The 19,332-nt window shown below is 43.9% G+C and overlaps 1 protein-coding gene across 3 annotated transcripts in view; it reads right to left on the reverse strand.

The window, feature by feature from the left end:
• The window catches only part of MARCHF10 (membrane associated ring-CH-type finger 10), an 84,333-nt gene that overhangs the window by 44,918 nt on the left and 20,083 nt on the right, over window positions 1-19,332 (reverse strand). The window lies entirely within an intron of this gene.

Raw genomic sequence — 19,332 nt, forward strand, 5'->3', positions numbered from 1 at the left:
AATGATCCAGACATTTGTTTTATCCTTTGCCACAACTACACCCACCAAAGAAATAATAAAAGCAGTGAAAATGGCTATGGGAAGCCTGGTCATGAGAGGGGGGTTAAGTCCTACATTATGATTTTTTTAAAAGATTTATTTATTTTGGGAAGGAGGGGTGGAGGAGGAAGGAGACAATAGCCCCAGGCAGGGTTTGCTGCCAGGTCCATGAGATCCGGACCTGAGCCCAAACCAAGAGCCAGACACTCAACCAACTGAACCACCGAGGCGCACCCCCCCCCCCCGCCTTGTGATTATAGGTCCTGGTGGTATGATTTGTAAAACACTGCAACATACAAAACCCCAAGGTTCCCCCCCCTCGCCCCCCCGCTTAGTTCTCCCACAGGCACATTAGTCCAGTATTGGAAGGTCCTCTGTAGGCAAGAGTGCTGTATTAACGCCCCTTCTCCACTCCCCAGCTGTGGCCAGTGTGTATTGATCTCCCTCCCCGTTCTCGCTGACAGTAGTGGCATTTTCATTTCAAGGCTCCTGACTCAGGAAAATACTCTGAGTAGCTTTGAATCATTGGGCTCAACGTAAGACAAACTGAACTCTAAGAAAAGTCCCCTACTTGTCAGTCTTTTCCAAAGAACTCTGTATAAATCTATAGGTGGACAGATCATTATCCTCTAAGATTATAAGTCCTGTTTTGTAATTTAGAGTCTGGATACAGCCTTCAAACAAGTAATTATTGTTTCTCTCTGTCGCTTCAGAAAACAAATCAGATAAGGGACAGGGAAAAGAAAGGACTTAATGAATCGGTTCTCCATTTTCCTTTTTGATTTGAGAATTTAATAGAAATCCTTGAAAATGATTGTGACATGTCAAAGATGAAGCGTTATTTTGTACCTGAGCTTGAGACAGGCTGTTTTCAGAGTACGAAATGTGGGTAGGTTTTAATTATGATGCCTAAGACAGTGAACTCGTGATGGAATTTCTTCCACAAACTGCCCAAAACAAACACCTGCCATTAGGGTGTGGATAATCCGGCTCATGCAAGGGTCTGTTCTTCAGCCCTCCCTCCTTCCTCTTTTAAAAGATTTTACTTATTTCAGAGAGGGAGAAAGAGAGCACATGAGCACACAAACTGGGGAGACTGGCAGGGGGAGAGGGAGAAGCAGACTCCCTGCTGAGCAGGGAGGGGGTCCCCCCCCTTGCGGGGCTCAGCCCCTGGACCTTGAGATGAGGGCCTGAGCCAATGGCAGATACTTGACCAACTGGCCCCTTCAACCCTTTATTTCTAACCAATGCAAAGACAGAAAAGATGCTCTGGGCTCAGACTACCAATACCCTCAGTTGACAGTATCAGGAACAGTAATGGTGTCCACCATTACTAGTGGGTTCATCACCCTCAGCCAGGGCAGGTTTCTTTGCTTGCCCTAGGCAGTGGTGAACTGGGAGGAGTGGGTTGGTGACAAGACTTTTTATTGGGTGGGTGTTAAGCCATATTTATTTTTCCTTCATCCACTCATACCTCAAGCCTTTAATAGCACCAAAGGTGAAAGAAAGTTTGGCCCCCTAGATAGTGCCTATTACAATGGAATTGTGTGCTTGCATTTTGAATACATCCTTTTCTGGTTCCTGGTTCCATAAAACTTACTTACTTCTGGTTGGTAATCATTCCAAAAAGTCCAGAAATGGCAGCTGAAAGAGGGTGTTTTGTCAGCAGGAAACTAAAGTCACAATGGCAGGAACTATAATACTTCTGAATGTGCTTGCTTCTCTGAGTCATCGTAAGTAAATCATTTCAACTTTCTGTGCCTTTATTCACGTCCTCTTATGATCTGCCATTTTCCTCTATCCTCTTCTATGGAAACTGATCATATTATCCAGGGAAGAGGATCCTTGATGGGACAAGTCATAGTAACTCAATTCTGGCACTAAAGCATAGCATTCAGGACTTCCTGGGAGTGAATCCTGGCCCTTTCATGGAGTTATTTTGTGATATAGGGTTAGTTTTAGTTCATCTCTCTGCTTCTCAGATTTTTTTCATCCATGAACAATAGTGGTCTACCTTTTGGTGGTTCTTTGAGGATTGAATGAGTTAAGAAGTGTTGATAGCACTTAGAACAGTGCCAAGCATCCAGTAAGTGCCATGCAAGTGTTGGCTTTTGCAATTAGTTGTTCATTCATGTTCAGCCATTAAACTAGCTAACTACTGAATATTAACTACGTATTGTTGAGAGCAAAACCAAATCCCCAATGAAACATTCTATTGGATTGTCACCTAATCCCAAGAAATGGGAGCAGAGAGCGTGGATCAGTTCCTTCATTGGACTCTTGGTTTCTTTCAAAAGCTATATAATTTATGAACATCAGTAGTCAGTAGAAATGTAACTAGTCTTAAGAAAACACGGTACAATTTCTTTTTCACACAGTAAATGGAAAACATTTACAATGTTTAGAGATTATCAAACTAATAATTAAATTATTTTGATTTAAAGTTGATTTTAAAACAGTCTTTTCCTCTTGTAATTTTGAATAGTAATTACAATTTTCATTCCTTTCCCCATATGTTCCTAAGTTGAAATGTCACATGGAGGTGGAGGCAACAGCACACTGCTATTCCTTTGAGGGAAGAAAAGCAGCTCTGTCTTTCAAAATCCCAGTCTAAAATGTTTTTAAAAAAATGAACTAGAAAAAGCTTTAAAAAATCAAGCTATGTGATACATGTGAGGATTTTTTCTCTACTTGTAATTTGGTGAGAAAGTCCTAATGAAGCCATGTGACCTAAAAGAAGTTATTGTCAAAATTAACATTTTCTAGAGCATTATTATATTTGTACTTAATGTTTTCCAAAAATCCCAACTTGCTCTTCTGGCCTAATAGAGATATTACCTTGCCCTGGGCTAGGCTCTCTCAAAAGACAGAATCTCTTTCTTTCTCTTTCTCTCTTCCAAAAAGGAAAAATCTCTTTCTCTCTCAGAGAAGGAATCACATGAGGAAGAGAAGGAACTTCTGTCAGAGAATGCAGTGGCACTGGGCACTGGAGTAATGGCTTAGTGATGCTATAATGATTCTAGTTAGGCCTGGGAGATGGAGACCCAAAGGTTGAGAGTGGAATGCATTTCCTCAGGGATGTAAGAATGACGAGATTTTTTATATGAGACCTAACAATGTCGAGTCTGGAAAGGCAAGGTGACAGTGAAAAGAGATGATTAGTAGAGCAAAGGAGACTGAAGTAGTCAGAGCCAGAAAAGACCAACTTATCTTTCAGCTCTTGCCTGATGGCTCATTTCCAAGACCCAGGAAACTGGTCTCTACTGGTATGCCACCTCCTTCCCTCCCCCACTGTGTGCTGCTGAATTCTGATTGACGGAGACACTAAACCCATTTTGCCACATGTCATGTGATGGGAAGCTGGGCTGAGCAGATCTTCTGACATGGTGTAGACCAGGGTACAACCTGCTGGGAATAAGAGGGAAGAGGAAAAGAGTAATGTCAAGCTAGTGCCAGAGAAAAGACCATGTGTTTTTGACATTCAAAATGATTGTGTTTTCATGAGAGTATGAAGGACCGTGATCAAGATGGTGGTCCTCGACATTCAAACAGTATCAACATGGGAAGGATGACCAAGGGACTGTGGGTGCAAATGTGTACTTTCAAAGTCTCCAAACTCCACACCCCTATTGTGCCTCAAACACAAAAACAGCCTTAGAAAATTGAGGGTAGCTCATATAAACAGCATTCTGGATAGGGAGGCCCCCTTTGTATTCAAGAACCATAAAGTTAGCATGGTCTACTCAGAATGCTGGCCATATCACAAAGCAGGCTAAACTTTCTCTTATCTAGAAAAACTCTAAGAGCAGCAAAGCCCTGCCCATGTTCAGGACAGTTTTGAGCTTACTAGAATTGTAAACTTCAACAACAGTAAAGAACAAGGATCAGTGACCCTTTTTGGGTTTGACGTTTTTTGTGCGGGGTTGTTTGTTTTTTGGACTCAGGTACCACCTGCCAGAATCAGATTGCTGCTTAACCCCATTTGTCTCTCCCTCCTGAAGATATGGCTGCCAGATGGGGCTGGGTAAGAGCAGGATCAACAATACACCTTGGTCTCCATTTTTGCCACAAGATGCTTTTTGGAGTCAGATGGGCTGTCACATGTATAAATATCGTGCACACTGGTCTATACCATTGACTTTGGTAAAGAGACACCCCCCCGACCCCCCGCTGCCAACCTGCCGTTGTCTGTGATTCTCATGCTAGCAGGTTAGAATGACTCAGCCTGAGACACTGATCTGAAAGCAGTAGTGGCCTTGATGATTAATGTCTGATGACCACTGGGTCTGCTCGCTGAAGGACGGGCATGTGGGACTCTTGAGTTGGCTTTGTGCTTACTGTCCATCTCACTATAGAATGGCCTCTGGGTGAAACTCAGAGCTGCAAGCTACTGAAATAGCAAACATGACAGATTTCCTGACACTTGCTAGGTATTCCTTGTAATGCAAATTGATCCCTTGTGTGTTGTAGTCATACCTGGGTGACACATTTTTATGCTTTTGGGGACAAGTATGTATGCTATTCTCTGGGATAGAGTTCTTTGTGGTGGGCAGTGGGTAAGGAAGTGGTATGTGGCCGGAAAATGAAATGTTGGATTTTTAAAATTTGAATGCTACAGTGTAGTGTTTATTTATTAAAAGGTTTATTTATTTATTAAAAGATTTATTTGATAGAGAAAACAAGCAGGGGGAACAGCAGACAGAGGGAGAGGAAGAAGCAGATTCCCTGCTGAGCAGGGAGTCCAACATGAGGCTCGATCCCAGGACCCTGAGATGATGACCTGAGCTGAAGGCAGACGCTTAATGAACTGAGCCACCCAGGCGCCCCCAATGTAGTGTTTAGTAGCACACTGAGACTGCCCTCAGTGGAGATTTCTCACGGGCAGTGTGGCTACAATGTATTTCTCCTCCATTCTTTATTTGAATTCACATTCCCCTTTTAGCTGAGAGGAGCATCTGAGGAACGTGAAATATTTGGCCATCAAATGGAGATCACCTACAAGATTACCTCCTACTCAAAAGAATATATCTAAAATGTGGGAATTAACTGAGAAGTATCATTTGCAACTACTATATCTTCAACCCCATGCTAGGCACCATGAAGGAATCTGAAGACAAAAAGCTTGCAGTGGGAGAGAGAAGATTATACCATACGAGCAAAATGCAAAACAACATTTAATTAAGCGATCAGTTGGGTGGCACCAATTCTGAATTCCAAAGGAAGTCACAGAAAAAGATGTGAAGTCAAGGCAGGGTTCACGAGGCAGGTGGTGGTTTCTGGAACCTGAAGGATGACTAGTAACTGAATCGATTAGAGGCAGCACAGGAGCCAAGGTATGGATGGAGTAAGAAGTCAGGCGTGATTCTCAGACAGCAGGGCAAGGGGCCAGAGCAGAGAGTGTGGGAGGAGCGGGAGAACAAAAGCTGGATAGCAAGGTAGGGTCAGTTGGTGGGGAAGCGGCTCTGAGACTCAAGCAAAGGATTGAGAGTCAATATAATAGAGGCTGGAAGTCTGAGTAGAAAAATGCTTAGCACGGTGTTAAGACTAGCATCTGTCTTTCAGAGCGGGAAAATAAAGCATCCCTTCCAGATTTGCCAGTGAAATAATCTTTTTGTAGTTTCAGTGGCCTATTTTTATAAAGTATAATTCTTCATTACAAAAGAAATGCATGTTCATAATGGAAAAATAAAAACAAGCCTAAGAAAATTTAAAACCTTCAAAACTGCATTAACCTTGAAATAAAAACTGCAAATAGCTTGGTCTGTATTCTTTAAGACTCCCTTTTCATGGCTGTGATGGAGGCAACCAGCTTTCCACCGAGAAACACCTTCTCAAGTAATGAGTTGAAGCTAGATATGGCCGCCCACCTTGAACTGAACCCCTGCCACTGCATGTGAACTCAGGAGGGAAGTCTCACCAGCCGGTGGGAGTGGGAGTGATCTGTGCATTCTGCTTCAGTGTCTGGCTCAGCACTTCCCGTTGCAAGGTAACAACTTTGAAAGTCGGGTGTTGAAGACAATTGAACCATTATCAGCCTGTCTTGAAAGTCCTGGTGGAGGAGAGCTGCCTGCCTGCCGATCTGGTTCATCTAGCCTGAACTGTCACAGGCACAAGAACTTCCGTCTTGTAGGAGCTGCCATGCTTTGGGTCCTGTTGTCACAGCCACTGACCTTACTCTAACACACATCAGTGCATATATATGAATAGGTTTAAAAAATAGAATTGTTCTGTATCTACTGTTTCACTTAATGATACAGTGCATCAACAGATACCTGTTTAAAATTTTTTCAGTCTTAATTTGAAGATTTTCAGATCTACAGAGAAGTTGAAAGAATAGTACAAATGACACCCATTACTCTTGGGCACCTCTGTTGGTTAAGCAGCTGCTTTTGGCTCAGGTCATAATCCTGGAGTCCTGAGATGGAGTCCTGCATTGGGCTCCCAGCTCAGTGGGGAGTCTGCTTCTCCCTCTGACCCTCCCCCTTCTCATGCTTTCTCTCTCAAAAAAGAGGGGCGCCTGGGTGGCTCAGTGGGTTAAGGCCTCTGCCTTCGGTTTGGGTCATGGTTTCAGGGTCCTGGGATCGAGTTTCGCATCGGGCTCTCTGCTCGGCGGGGAGCCTGCTTCCCTGTCTCTCTCTCTCTCTGCCTGCCTCTCTGTCTACTTGTGATTTCTCTATTAAATAAATAAAAAGGAAAAAATTAAAAAAAACAAAAGAATCTTAAACCCAAACACCCATTACTCTTTAGCTTGTCAGGTTACACGTGTGTGCTCTCATGCATGTGCTCTCTATGTATTCTTTTTCTGAAGAATTTCAAAGTAATTAGACTTCATGATACTTCACCCTAAATACTTAAACATGCATCTCCTATCAAAACATTCTCCTACAAAGCCACAATATCGTTTATCTTACCGAAGAAAATGTAACAGTTCCATGACATTGTCTAATATGTGGAGCATATTTAGATTGTCCAAAAATGTCTTTTTAACTGTTGGTTTTGATCTGTGATCCAATCAGAGTACATGCATTGCATGCAGTTTTATGTCCCTTTAGTCTTTGGTTTTCATTTTTTTAAAAAGATTTTATTTATTTGACAGAGATCACAAGCAGGCAGAGAGGCAGGCAGAGAGAGAGGGGGAAGGCAGGCTCCCTGCTGAGCAGAGCGCCTGATATGGGGCTGGATCCCAGGACCCTGAGATCATGACCTGAGCTGAAGGCAGGGGCTTAGCCCACTGAGCCACTCAGATCCCCCTTTTTCCATGGTGTTTTTTTTTTTTTTTTTTTTTTTTTTTACTGTTTTGAAGAGTCCCAGCCTCATAGGTCTTAGGTTCCGAATTTGATTGTGTCCTCATAATAAAATTCACATTAACCATTTTCGGTACGCATATTCTATAGGTGGTGTGATATTCTTTATAACATCACATGTCAGCACCTCACAATGCTGTTTGATAATTCTGTTTGATTTCTAGGGAAAAGTGGTGACTACCAGATTTCTTCAATGTAAAGTTATATTCCCCCCCATTGCAATTAGTAGGTAATCTTTTTTTTTTTTTTTTAAAGATTTTATTTCTGTACCTGACAGAGAGAGATCACAAGCAGGCAGAGAGGCAGGCAGAGAGAGAGAGAGAGAGAGAGAGAGAGAGAGAGAGAAGCAGGCTCCCTGCTGAGCAGAGAGTCCGACGTGGGACTCGATCTCAGGACCCTGAGATCACGACCTGAGCCGAAGGCAGTGGCTTAATCCACTGAGCCACCCAGGTGCCCCTTAGTAGGTAATCTTATAGAAGATTCTTTGACACTGACTAGCCTATTCATAAACAACATTTTACCCAATGATTTTGGCATCTTTGGATGTACTTTTCCCGATTTTATAATAACACAGAGATAGCAAAATGATGATTTTTCTAATTCTGTCATTTCTTCTATAAGTAATAGTTGGCATTCTTCTCTAAAGGAGAAATCCCCCCCTTCTCTTTTATTTATGTATGTAATTTATTTATTATCATTGTGGTCTCAAGGATATATTTTACTCAGTTACCTCATCACATTCTTTGATGCTCAAAATGTATCAAAAATGGTTCATTGAGTTTGACTTTTGACTTGTCTTTGAGCACTTCTTTGCTTTCTGGTATAATAAAATATCATAGTTTTGCCTTGTATTTTACCTGTCTCAGGCCTGGAACCCAAGAAGCTCTGGGTCCTTTTAGTTAAGACAGTACTTAGGAATTAATATTTGTGAGGTGCATTCATTGCTAGTGGCATAGCATTGTTCCTCAATCCTTTCAATAAAATTTATTAGAAATACGTATTTTAAAAATCATGAATTCACAGTGATATTTCTTATTAAAATGTAAAACTGTAAGGAACTTTCCCTTCCTTTAATAATTTTGTATTTTATGTTTATGCCTTAATTATATTAATATTTTTTGTTTTAGTCTGTAATAAATGTGAAATAATGTGAAAATTACAATACAAATATTACTCTAAGACTAAACCCACTACATAAAGTTCATTTTTTCTTGGTAGTTCTCTTTATCTTCATAATATACTCCTCAATTACTGGATGGATCTATCATAATTTTTTCTGTTGGTCATATTCTTTGCTTCCAGCTTTTTGCTATAATAAATAATGCTATGATGAATATTCTTATAGATTTATACACATCTTTAATTATCTCCTTAAGTTTCCCAAAGTGGGAATTTATATTAGTAGATTAAAATCATTACAAAGATTTAAAGTTTTTTGTTCCCAAATTGTCTGCCAGAAATATTGGTGTCAATTTACATTTCTAGATGTGTATGAGAATGCCAGTTTCTCTAGAACTTTTCCAGCTATTCTCTTTTTAAAAGTCTTGGTCGGGGTGCCTGGGTGGCTCAGTGGGTTAAGCCTCTGCCTTTGGCTCAGGTCATGATCTCAGGGTCCTAGGATCGAGCCCTGCATCAGGCTCTCTGCTTGGCGGGGAGCCTGCTTCCTCCTCTCTCTCTGCCTGCCTCTCTGCCTACTTGTGATCTCTGTCTGTCAAATAAATAAATAAAATCTTTTTTAAAAAAAAGTCTTTGTCATTTTGGAAGAAGATTATAATTTTGATTAGTTACTCATACATAATTTTAATTTCTTTTTTTTTTTTTAAGATTTTATTTATTTGTCAGAGAGCGAGCGAGAGCGAGCACAGGCAGACAGAGTGGAAGGCAGAATCAGAGGGAGAAGCAGGCTCCCTGCGGAGCAAGGATCCCGATGTGGGACTCCATCCCAGGACGCTGGGATCATGACCTGAGCCGAAGGCAGCTGCTTAACCAACTGAGCCACCCAGGTGTCCCACATAATTTTAATTTCATTATTATACAGGCTCATTTATCTCACCAACTTAGTATATTCCACCTAGTTCTAAAAAGGGTCTGAGATGACTTAAAAGTTGAACTTAAAACCATTTTAGAATATAGAACAAGAGGGGTCCTGGATGGTGTAGTTTGTTAAGCATCCAACTCTTGGTCTTGGCTCAGGTCATAATCTCAAGGTCTTGAGATGAAGCCCCATGTTGGGTTCTGCAATCAGTGCAGTCTGCTTAAGACTCTCTCCCTCCCCCCACTGCTCTGTGTCTCTCTCTCTTTCTAAAATAAATAAAATATTTTTTTAAAAAAATGGAACAAGAAAAGGCAAGACTAATTTATGGGGAAAGCAGAATAGCAGAGAGGGGACAGGCATAAGTGGCTAAAAAGGGCGCATAAGGAGTCTTCATGCGGTGATGAAAACTTGACGGGGGTTTGGGTTACATGGTTTTGTTGTGTTTTTTTTTTTTTTGGAGGGGTTATATGGTTACATGCATTTGTCAAAACTCATTATTACTGTAAAAAATTGTCAAATTACTGTCAAAACTCATTACTACTGTTAAAATTTTCACAGTTCATTACAGGTAATTCCTACCTCTAACCTGAAAAAACAAACAAACATGAACAATCAAAACCACAAAAGCCATAACAAATATTCAGTGCTAGTTAATGATGTACGTATTGAAGGGTTTTGGGGGGGGGGCAGATGTCTGCAACTGGCTTTGAAATGCACCAGAACACAAGGTGGATCAGTGGTTGGATAGATCGATACATGATAAAGCAAATATAACAAAATGTCAACAATTGTAGACTGTGAGTGGTGGATATATGGATATTCACTACACAATTCTGTCAACTGTTCTATATGTTTTGAAGCTCTCAGAGTAAAATATTAAGAAATGGAGCAGTAGTATAGATATATAGATATCGCTGGGCTGCTGGGATAAACTAGGTACTTGGTGGGAACACTGCCAGTTTTCTTTTTATGGCTCATAATAAACATTTCATTAGATTTAAAATGTTTCCTTCATGTTATCATCTGGTAACAATGAGAGATCAATGATCAATATAGGAAAGTCAATGTGAGATAAATTTTATTTTTTTTTAAAGATTTTATTTATTTATTTGACAGAGATCACAAGTAGGCAGAGAGGCAGGCAGAGAGAGAGAGAGGAGGAAGCAGGCTCCCTGCTGAACAGAGAACCCAATGCGGGGCTCAAACCCTGGGATCGTGACCTGAGCCGAAGGCAGAGGCTTTAACCCACTGAGCCACCCAGGCGGCCCTGTGAGATAAATTTTAAAAGATACCTCCCACACTTGGTGCTTTAGGAGGAACATAAATTCATACTAACCAGTGACTCTTCGTGGAAAAGGCAATATAGCCACATACATTGGGGTATGGGAATGATGAGTAAAACAAAGACTTGGTTCTTACAGAGCTTACAGTCTAGGTAGGAAGGTAGATCATTTAATTAAATAATCATTAAATGTAAAATTACATGTCCTAAATTTAAAAAAAGGGGGGGAAGCTTATGGACAGCCTCAGAAGATAGGGTAGAAGGGCCCTAATCTAGTTGGGGGAGGGGCAGTTTGGAAAAACCTCTCTGAGGAAGAGACCTGGGCTGACATCGGAGGCATAGTGGGAAGGCAGGGTGTGTGTTGTTAGAAAAGGGAACAGCATGTACAAAGACTCCTTAGCAGAAGGTGGCCTGGCACATAGGAGGACCCAAAGCCAGTGTGGATGGAGCAGTACAGCAGGCCAGATCTGACAGGGCCTTGTTGGCTCCATGATGGATTTTGGTTTCCATTCTGAAAGTACAGAAAGCCACAGAAGGGGTTGAAGTGGGCCAGGGTTCCACTCATCACTATCACTCTACTTGCAGTGGGGAAAGAGGGATTTAGGGGGAGGAGCAGAAGAGATGACTTGGCTAGGAGATCTCCTAACCTACTTAGGAAATGGAAGAGAAGCACACACAGATTAAAAAGCTATTGGGGAAGTAAAATGGCAAAGACTTGGTGACTGAATTGAATATGAGGGTAAGGAGGAGAGAAAGTGCCAGATTCTGATGATGCTGCACAAAAGCAAGCATGAAGGGCCAGGTTGGGGACTACAGTATTGCTTCTGTGGAGACTTCCAAGTAGAAGTAATAAGTAAACAGTTGAATATTCAGCCCTGGAGATTACAAGTGAGTTCTGGGTTGGATATAGAGATCTGGGAGTCATTGGCAGTTAGCATCTTGGCTTTGGCAGTTTTAATTTTGAGAAGGTGAGGGGTGCCTGGGTGGCTCAGCGGGTTAAAGCCTCTGCTTTCGGCTCAGGCCATGATCCTGGAGTTCTGGGTTCGAGCCCCGCATCGGGCTCTCTGCTCAGCGGGGAGCCTGCTTCCTGCTCTCTCTCTCTCTCTGCCTGCCTCTCTGTCTGCTTGTGATTTCTGTCAAATAAATAAAATCTTAAAAAATTTTGAGAAGGTGACCTATGGAGAATTTATAGAGCAGGACTTCCTGGGAGTGGGTCATGAACTTGGATGGGAAAATTACATGTTTATTTCGACTAACCTTCAACCGAAATCTAAATATGGCTTTCATTTCTGAACGCAGGCAACGAACCACCATAGTATCGGCAGTACTTGTGACTTTGTCACCAATAGCAATCATAGATATTTTCACATTTCACAGACGTTACTGAATCACAGATTTCTAAAAATATTTTGATGACTTTCGATGAAAGTGGTTTCCTTTGAAACCCTGTATATTATTATTTTATGTATCTGAAAATGGTCTGAGAAGATCTAGAGAGTTCATCCTACTGTCCCAGAGGTCTGTGATACAAAAATAGGATACCACCCCCCCACCCCTGAAGATACGGAGTGAGAAGAACACCAAGCCTTGAGGAACCCCGGGACTCAGCATGGGTGGAGGAGGAGGCAGGGAGGCACGCTGGAGGAGAAGATGGCTTTGTAGGAGCTCAGGGACCCAGTGTTTCAAGAGGGATGGAGTAAGGAGGCCGTCAACACTGCCCAGAGAGCAGGCGTGGCAAGGACTGCAAGACCTGCCGGGTTCAGAGACGTGGAAGTCATTTGACAAAGCGCCATTTCGGTGGAATGACAAGCATGGAAGCCAGATTGGAGTGGGTTGAGGAGTGAGTGGGAGGTGGGGAAATGGAGTCAGTGAGTGTAAATAATTCTTTGAGAAGTTTGTGTGTAAAGGAGAAGAAACAAGTAGAAGGGATGTGGGATCAAGGAAGAACTGTTCCTTTTTTTTTTTTTTTTTTTTTGATAGGAGACCTTGGATCGTGATTAGATGCTCTGGGGCAGCTGGGGATGCAGGCAGGGGAAGGGAGCCGGATGGATAAGGGGCCGGAGGACAGCAAGGAGCCGGGATCGTGAGTCGGGATGGAGAGGCTTGTAACGGGTGGGACAGAGCGGTGGGTGGTACACAAGGAAGGGAATGAGTGGGCAGGGCAGCACTGAGCTGAAGAAGTTTCTGTCTGAGGACCACTAAGGGGTGGGGTGGAAGAGAGGGGGGACTAAACACTGCGCAAAGGGAAGAAGGTTGAACGGGAGAGAGTTGAACAGGGAAAATGGGCAGCACTGAGGAGTTCCAGGAGGCTGGTGGCTGTGACCTTTCAGTGGGTACTGCGTCTCACATTTCAGTGATTTTTCTCCAGCAGTTGCCAGGGGCCTTGATAGAGACCCAGAGACCACCGATGGCCCACATTTTTGCAGAGAGATGAGAAAAAAGATAAAGGGCAAGGGAATTATTAAGAGGATTTTTTTTTTTTTTTTTTTTTGGGCTCCATGCTGGGCATGGAGCCCAAAGTAGGGCTTGAACTCAACCACTATGAGAACAAGACCTGAGCTGAGATCAAGAGTTGCATGCTTAACCGACTGGGCCACCTGGGTGCCCCTTATTAAGAGGATTAGCACAGAATCTAGGCTGCTTAGGAAGGGAAAGTCAGTAAGGCGGCCCACGAGAGAGCAAAGGGCCAATGGACCAGAGGTTCCCAAGAGGTGGAAGAGATGTTATAGTAAAAAGGGATGAGCAGAAGAGCTGGAAGTCTGGTATGATCAGTGGATTTTGGTTGATGTTACAGTCCAGGATGTGCCGTTGGCGGGGGGAGGTGGTGGCACAGTGGCATGGAGGGGGACACTTAAGATGCATCTGGAACTGAGAAGCCAGGGTGTGTGTGGCCTGATTATCCAGGTGGGTGCTAAAGTCATCCAGGATTGTGGCAGGAGACAGGTGAACAGAGAGCCAGCCACTGCCAGAGTCCTCACTGAAGGAGAATGGCCAAGAAATAATAGGGGTGGTGGGGGATGGGAGAGGGGATAGTGGAATAAAACATGGCAAGTTTTAGTGCACCTGTGTTTCCATCAGAGCCTGAGGAGCAGACCTGGGAGTGAGAAGGGTACCCTCCTGTCCCCTGATCCTAAGGAAAGGGTGCAGGAGGGATATGACTGGTGTCCCCCAGGGAGGGGAGCTCTGAAGAGAGGTCTGATAGACATGTCCCATGGTGCAGGAAGACCAGACAGCTCACCCTTGCCCAAGAGTGCCTGTATGTCTTTGACTTCGGCTCTTCCTTCCACCTGCCTAAGTTCCCCACCCCCACTTCCAGCTCCCCAAATCCTGTCGTGCCTTAAGATCCAGGGGAAAATCTGCATCCTCTGTGAAGCTTCTCCAGGGTTTCTTCTACCTTTTCTTACACTCATCAGATACTGTCTTGAACTGCAGGTGTTCATGCGACATCTTATTTCGCCAGCACTGTGAACTACCCAGAGGCAGGGCATGGTTTCATTAGTGGCCTGTCCCTATGGCACCTAACAACATGTCTTGGATGCAAGTGGTTCATAATTCCTTAATGAATAAAGCAATATAAAAGCAATACCAAAGAAAATTTTAGGGAAATGCTGCATGTTATATATCGTGTTTAATGCAGGTCTGCACCCAAATAACATCTTGCAGTTGAAAAATTTTTATATTTTGATAGCTGGAATTTTAATTGGTTTTTAATAAGTTTTGGGGGTTTAAAAAATAATTAGGGCCATTTTTTTTAAAGGAGGGAATTTTAATAAAATATGGTAAACGTAAATACATAGCATTGCATAAATGTGGGAAAAAGCTACTTTATTATGATCTTCTTCCATGCAATTTCGGAGATGCTGAGTCCAATTAACACAAGGAACTCTCTGGGTCAGAGGCCATTGGTTCTCAGCATCAACAATTTCACTGAGCTGGGATAACAATTGGGATTTGTATCACCCGGCCACATGGCAGAATCACCCCAGTGGAAGGACTGACTTGAGGCTGTCTTGCTTATCTGTTAAAAAAGGCAGGACAACGTTCTGGAAGCAGCTGCAATGTGAACTGACAGTTGCCCCATTTTGCTGCCATGGCCTATTTTTAAATTACCTAGTGGAACTCAGACAAAGCACAGAAATGAAGGAGAAATGAAGCGTTCGCTGCTGGCTTTGCCCAGTATCAGGTTAGCATTTGTGTGCTCCATCAGTGCTGTTGAAGGCCTCCGGCGCCCTGGCTTGTCCACAGAGGGGCGTGCTCGCCAGGTATTCCAGTTAATCTATGACTAAATCATAAAATTAGTATCCAGTTTAATCTGGTGAGTCCCCTGGTGGAACATTAAGTCATGTTTTTATAGCAAGATTTCTCTTATAAAGTACAACTGAGTCTCGGGCCAACTTGGGGCCCTTCCGAGTTTCCTCAATCCACAGAGAGCCTCAGCCCAGGCTCTCTTATGTCCTTGTGTTCTTACTGATATGTGACAAAAGGAACTTAGCCAGGGCTTTGAAGAAGCCATATGTCCATTTGCAGAGAAGTATGCCTGGAAAAGGAGACTCTCTTTTGCTGGTCCCTCTTTGGTCAACACCAGTGTGGAAGTTTCCAAGTGGTTGGATATAACTGACTCATCTTCAAGCCCACACTGGCCATTGTACCTTGGCAGCCTTATAAACTCCTTGCCTCTCAGGCCATGTCAGGAACCATTCCCTACTCCACTCCCAAGCAACAGCATCTCCTGTTTTCTCTTGTTCATCATGAGGATTTGTGTTTTGGCTGTTAACAACTTTATCACTAGGACTTCAACAACATGTGCACATTCCAAAAATGTTCTTGTAACTGTCAGCCGTCACACATTCATGGAGCTCCTCTTAGGTGGGGGACACTGGAAACAGGACAGTAAACAGCACCTGCTCCTGGGTAGCTTCTAGCTGGGGGGTGGGTTTGGCAAGACAGGAAGATGTATCCCAAGGTGGGCTCAAGCCCAGAGAGTGTTATGGGAATGCAGAGGAGGGACAACAACAAAGACACCTGACCCCTAACAGAAGCTTAGAAACTTCACAGAAGAGGTGCCCTCAGAGTTGAGGGTCAGGCTGTCAAGGACCTTGAGTACCTTACTAACGTGTTTGGACATGATGCCAAAGACAATGGGGATCCAGTAAAGAATTTTTAATGGAGGAGTGCCGCAATCCAGTTTGCTTCTGGAGGGATCACTCTTACTGCAATCTGGAATACTGGCTGGAAGGGGTGAGGTGAAGGTACAAGGTCCAAGGAAATGACTCCTACCATTTCCAGGCCAAAAAAGATGACCCTGCAGTGGGGCATGCTGATGGACAGATTCACAAGAGGAGGCCAGAAGGCCTGGCTTAGGTGTCTGATTGCTGTGAAGTGTGAGAAGGAGCAGGAGAAGGAATCCAAGATAATTTCTGGAATTGTGACTTGGGCAGAAATAAATTCAGGAAGAGGAACCATTCGGAAGGAAACAGATGATGCAGTCAGCATCTTGAGTGTGAGGCACTTGTGGGACGCGCCATGGTGAACAGATCAACAGCTAAAACGGCACACAAATCAGATGAGAATTCCCACAGATCTGCACTTGTCAAACCGTGGGCTGAACATTCCCTCTCCGTGACGTACGCTGGAGCTGGGGATGTCGTGTGCAGAGCTGCAGTATTACTCAGGTGCACCTCGAGGGTGCAGAATCCCAACTACAGGCAAGAGGGTGGCTATGACAAACACCACACCAGGTGCTAACGATGACTCACAGCCTCCCAGGGTGGGGCCTCTCGGCAGTTAGAACCCGTGTGTGCGTGTGTGACCTGCCTCAGCGGTACATGGGCCTGGAGCCAGAGAGGAGGGAGGCCCGACCCTCAAGGAATCTGAGAATGGACAAGCAGAAGTTAGGGAAAATTATAAACGTGAGTCATGGAACGCTTATGCACTGTGCTAAGCCCTGACTGCTTTCATGACACCGGTAAGGGTGTTGGTAGGTTGACATTGACAGATTAATAGGAGAGCAACTCCCCGAGAGTTGTTTGAAAGGGGAGAAGCTGAAGGTTTCATAGGCAGGATAGGCTGAACAAATAGGTCATGAAAGGAGGCATGCAAATATACTGAGGTCGCAGAAAACACATAATGCAAATTGAGCTAGCCTTTTTGGACAGCGGCGCCATCATCGGAGAGCCAACATTTGCAAAGGGGCTGCAGTATGCAAAAGCACTGTATTATGCATTATGCAGGGCCCGTTTCTGGGAAGCAAAACCCGCTCCCTGGCCCAGGGCCTCTTGTCTTGTTTTTTTGAACTTGACTGCAGTCTGGAGCAGCGCTGTCCCTTAGAATGTTCTGCAGTGGTGGAAATGTCCTACATCTGTGCGATCCAGTACGGCAGCCGTGGGACCCATGTGGCTACTGAGCATGTGAAATGTGGCTAGCGAGACCGAGTAACTGGATTTAAAATTTTCTTTGAATTAATTTAAAAGTAAAGGTAAATAGCCACACAAGGCTAGTGGCCACTTTATTGGACACCGCAGTTCTAGACTTTTGCTGCCCTCACATATGGATGGACAGTCTGACTTTTTAAGCCACTATGGGTTACTTGAAGCCACTAAGTCTGTTTTTTGTTTTTGTTTTGTTTTTGTTTCAACCTCCAAAGTTTGTGTGGATCATCATGAACAAAACAATTAAAATGTTTATGTTGGGTAATAGCCTTCATAATAGCCTTAAGTTCGCCATGCTTTCTGGGAAATTCAGGTGATCTCACTGGTCAACATCCCACTGAGCCAGGCCTGGGCATGGGCCAGTTGCTGGTGTCAGGTTTACTGCCGCCTTCCCATGTCATGTTGGCTCCTTGTAACCTGGAATCTAGTTATTCGGTTGCTGGCTGCTGATGGTGAAGGACAGTAATCCTGTTCCTATCAGCAGGGCAGACCGTACTCTTGGTCTCCACCTTCTTTGCTGACGAAGAAGTAAATGCAGTGACAACATGCCCTGAGTCCTTGAGGTTTGTGCATTTGGAACAGCATCCCTTCCAGCAAGGACAGAAGAGCTTATGACGTGCCTCTTCATAGAAGTTTGCTGCTCCCTCCGCCCCAAGTCCTGGGTTAATCATTTTCATCATTTTCTATGGGGAAATCAGAGCTCCTGTTTCTTCTCTGTGAAGGTTTGGGAGGGTGAAATATCCCGTTACAGCAGGCTCCTATAAGCCAGCAACCGTGTCCTGGGGACACGGTTTCTGTGCTGAGAGACTGCTTTCTAGTCTACTACTCCTCCAACTCCTAGTTGACTAGACGGAGGTGCTGTGTATTTCCCTACTTATTCTACTCTGGTTAAATGGTTAATATGGCTGCATGTCACTTTGAAATTAAGTTGCCTTTTAAAATTGAGTTGGTGTTTAGAAATGTGGCCTGGGATAGGGCTGAGGCAAAAGAAGTTATTCTAGAAGCCTCAGAACCTGCTCTGCCACTGATACCTATGAGAGCACCATTTGTGGCTAGTCGGACACCAATGTAATTTATAATGTAATCTAATGTTATGTATGAACACAAGAGTCTCACTTGTTCTCCCACCGATCCCACGAGATAAGCATTAATAAGTATCTCCTTGATGGGAAACTGAAGTGCTTAGAAGTGGTTTGTCTGAATTCACACTATAATGAGGGACAGAGATGGCCCTTGATGATAAGCGTTCTTTCTACTTTGCCGCACCACTAATTTTTTTTTTTTAAGATTTTATTTATTTATTTATTTGACAGACAAAGATCACAAGTAGGCCGAGAGGCAGGCAGAGAGAGAGGGGAGGAAGCAGGCTCCCTGCGGAGCAAAGAGCCCGATGTGGGGCTCGATCCCAGGACCCTGGGATCATGACCTGAGCCAAAGGCAAAGGCTTTTAACCCACTGAGCCATCCAGGCGCCCCTGCCGCACCACTAATTTTTTTTTTTTTTTAAAGATTTATTTATATATTTGACAGAAAGAGATCACAAGCAGGCAGAGAGGCAGGCAGAGAGAGAGGAGGAAGCAGGATCCCTGCTGAGCAGAGAGCCTGATATGGGGCTTGATCCCAGGACCCTGGGATCATGACCTGAGCCGAAAGCAGAGGCTTTAACCCACTGAGCCACCCAGGCGCCCCCCGCACCACTAATTTAAATGTGTTTAGGAGGTAACTCTTTAAAGAACATTGCAGCATGAGCTTGGTGGTTGTTGCTCTGTCTTGGATTTAGGTGTAACACATCCTCAGCCTAAGGCGCTGTTGAAGCCACTGGTGGCGAGGAAGCCATGGTGCACAATGGAGTGGCCGCCGCATTAACTGTGCATTTGGGGATCTGCCCCCTCTAGACAGGTGTCTGGAAATGATGGCTTGATACTGGATCCCATATTTGATGGTGAATGTCTCACTAATACCAGGTCCGTCAGCATTGTGATCATCTGAGACGGGGTCAAGGAGACTGGGTCAAGGAGCAAGTGGCAGAAACTGCAGTACAAGCGTCAGAATTTGGTGGTGGCGCCTCATGCAGTGAGAGAATTAAGCAACCCACTTCCGTACTACCCACTCAGTCGGAAGGAACTTTACTTTACAAATCAGAGGCAATGCTTTGCTTGGTGTTTTCAGCCACAGGAGTCTCTCTAGAAGGGAATTACTTGGGGGGATGTTCACCTGAGGAGGAGGGCTTTGGTTAGGTTTACCC

Source organism: Mustela nivalis (genome assembly GCF_964662115.1).
Source record: "Mustela nivalis genome assembly, chromosome: 17".
Lineage (NCBI taxonomy): Eukaryota > Metazoa > Chordata > Mammalia > Carnivora > Mustelidae > Mustela > Mustela nivalis.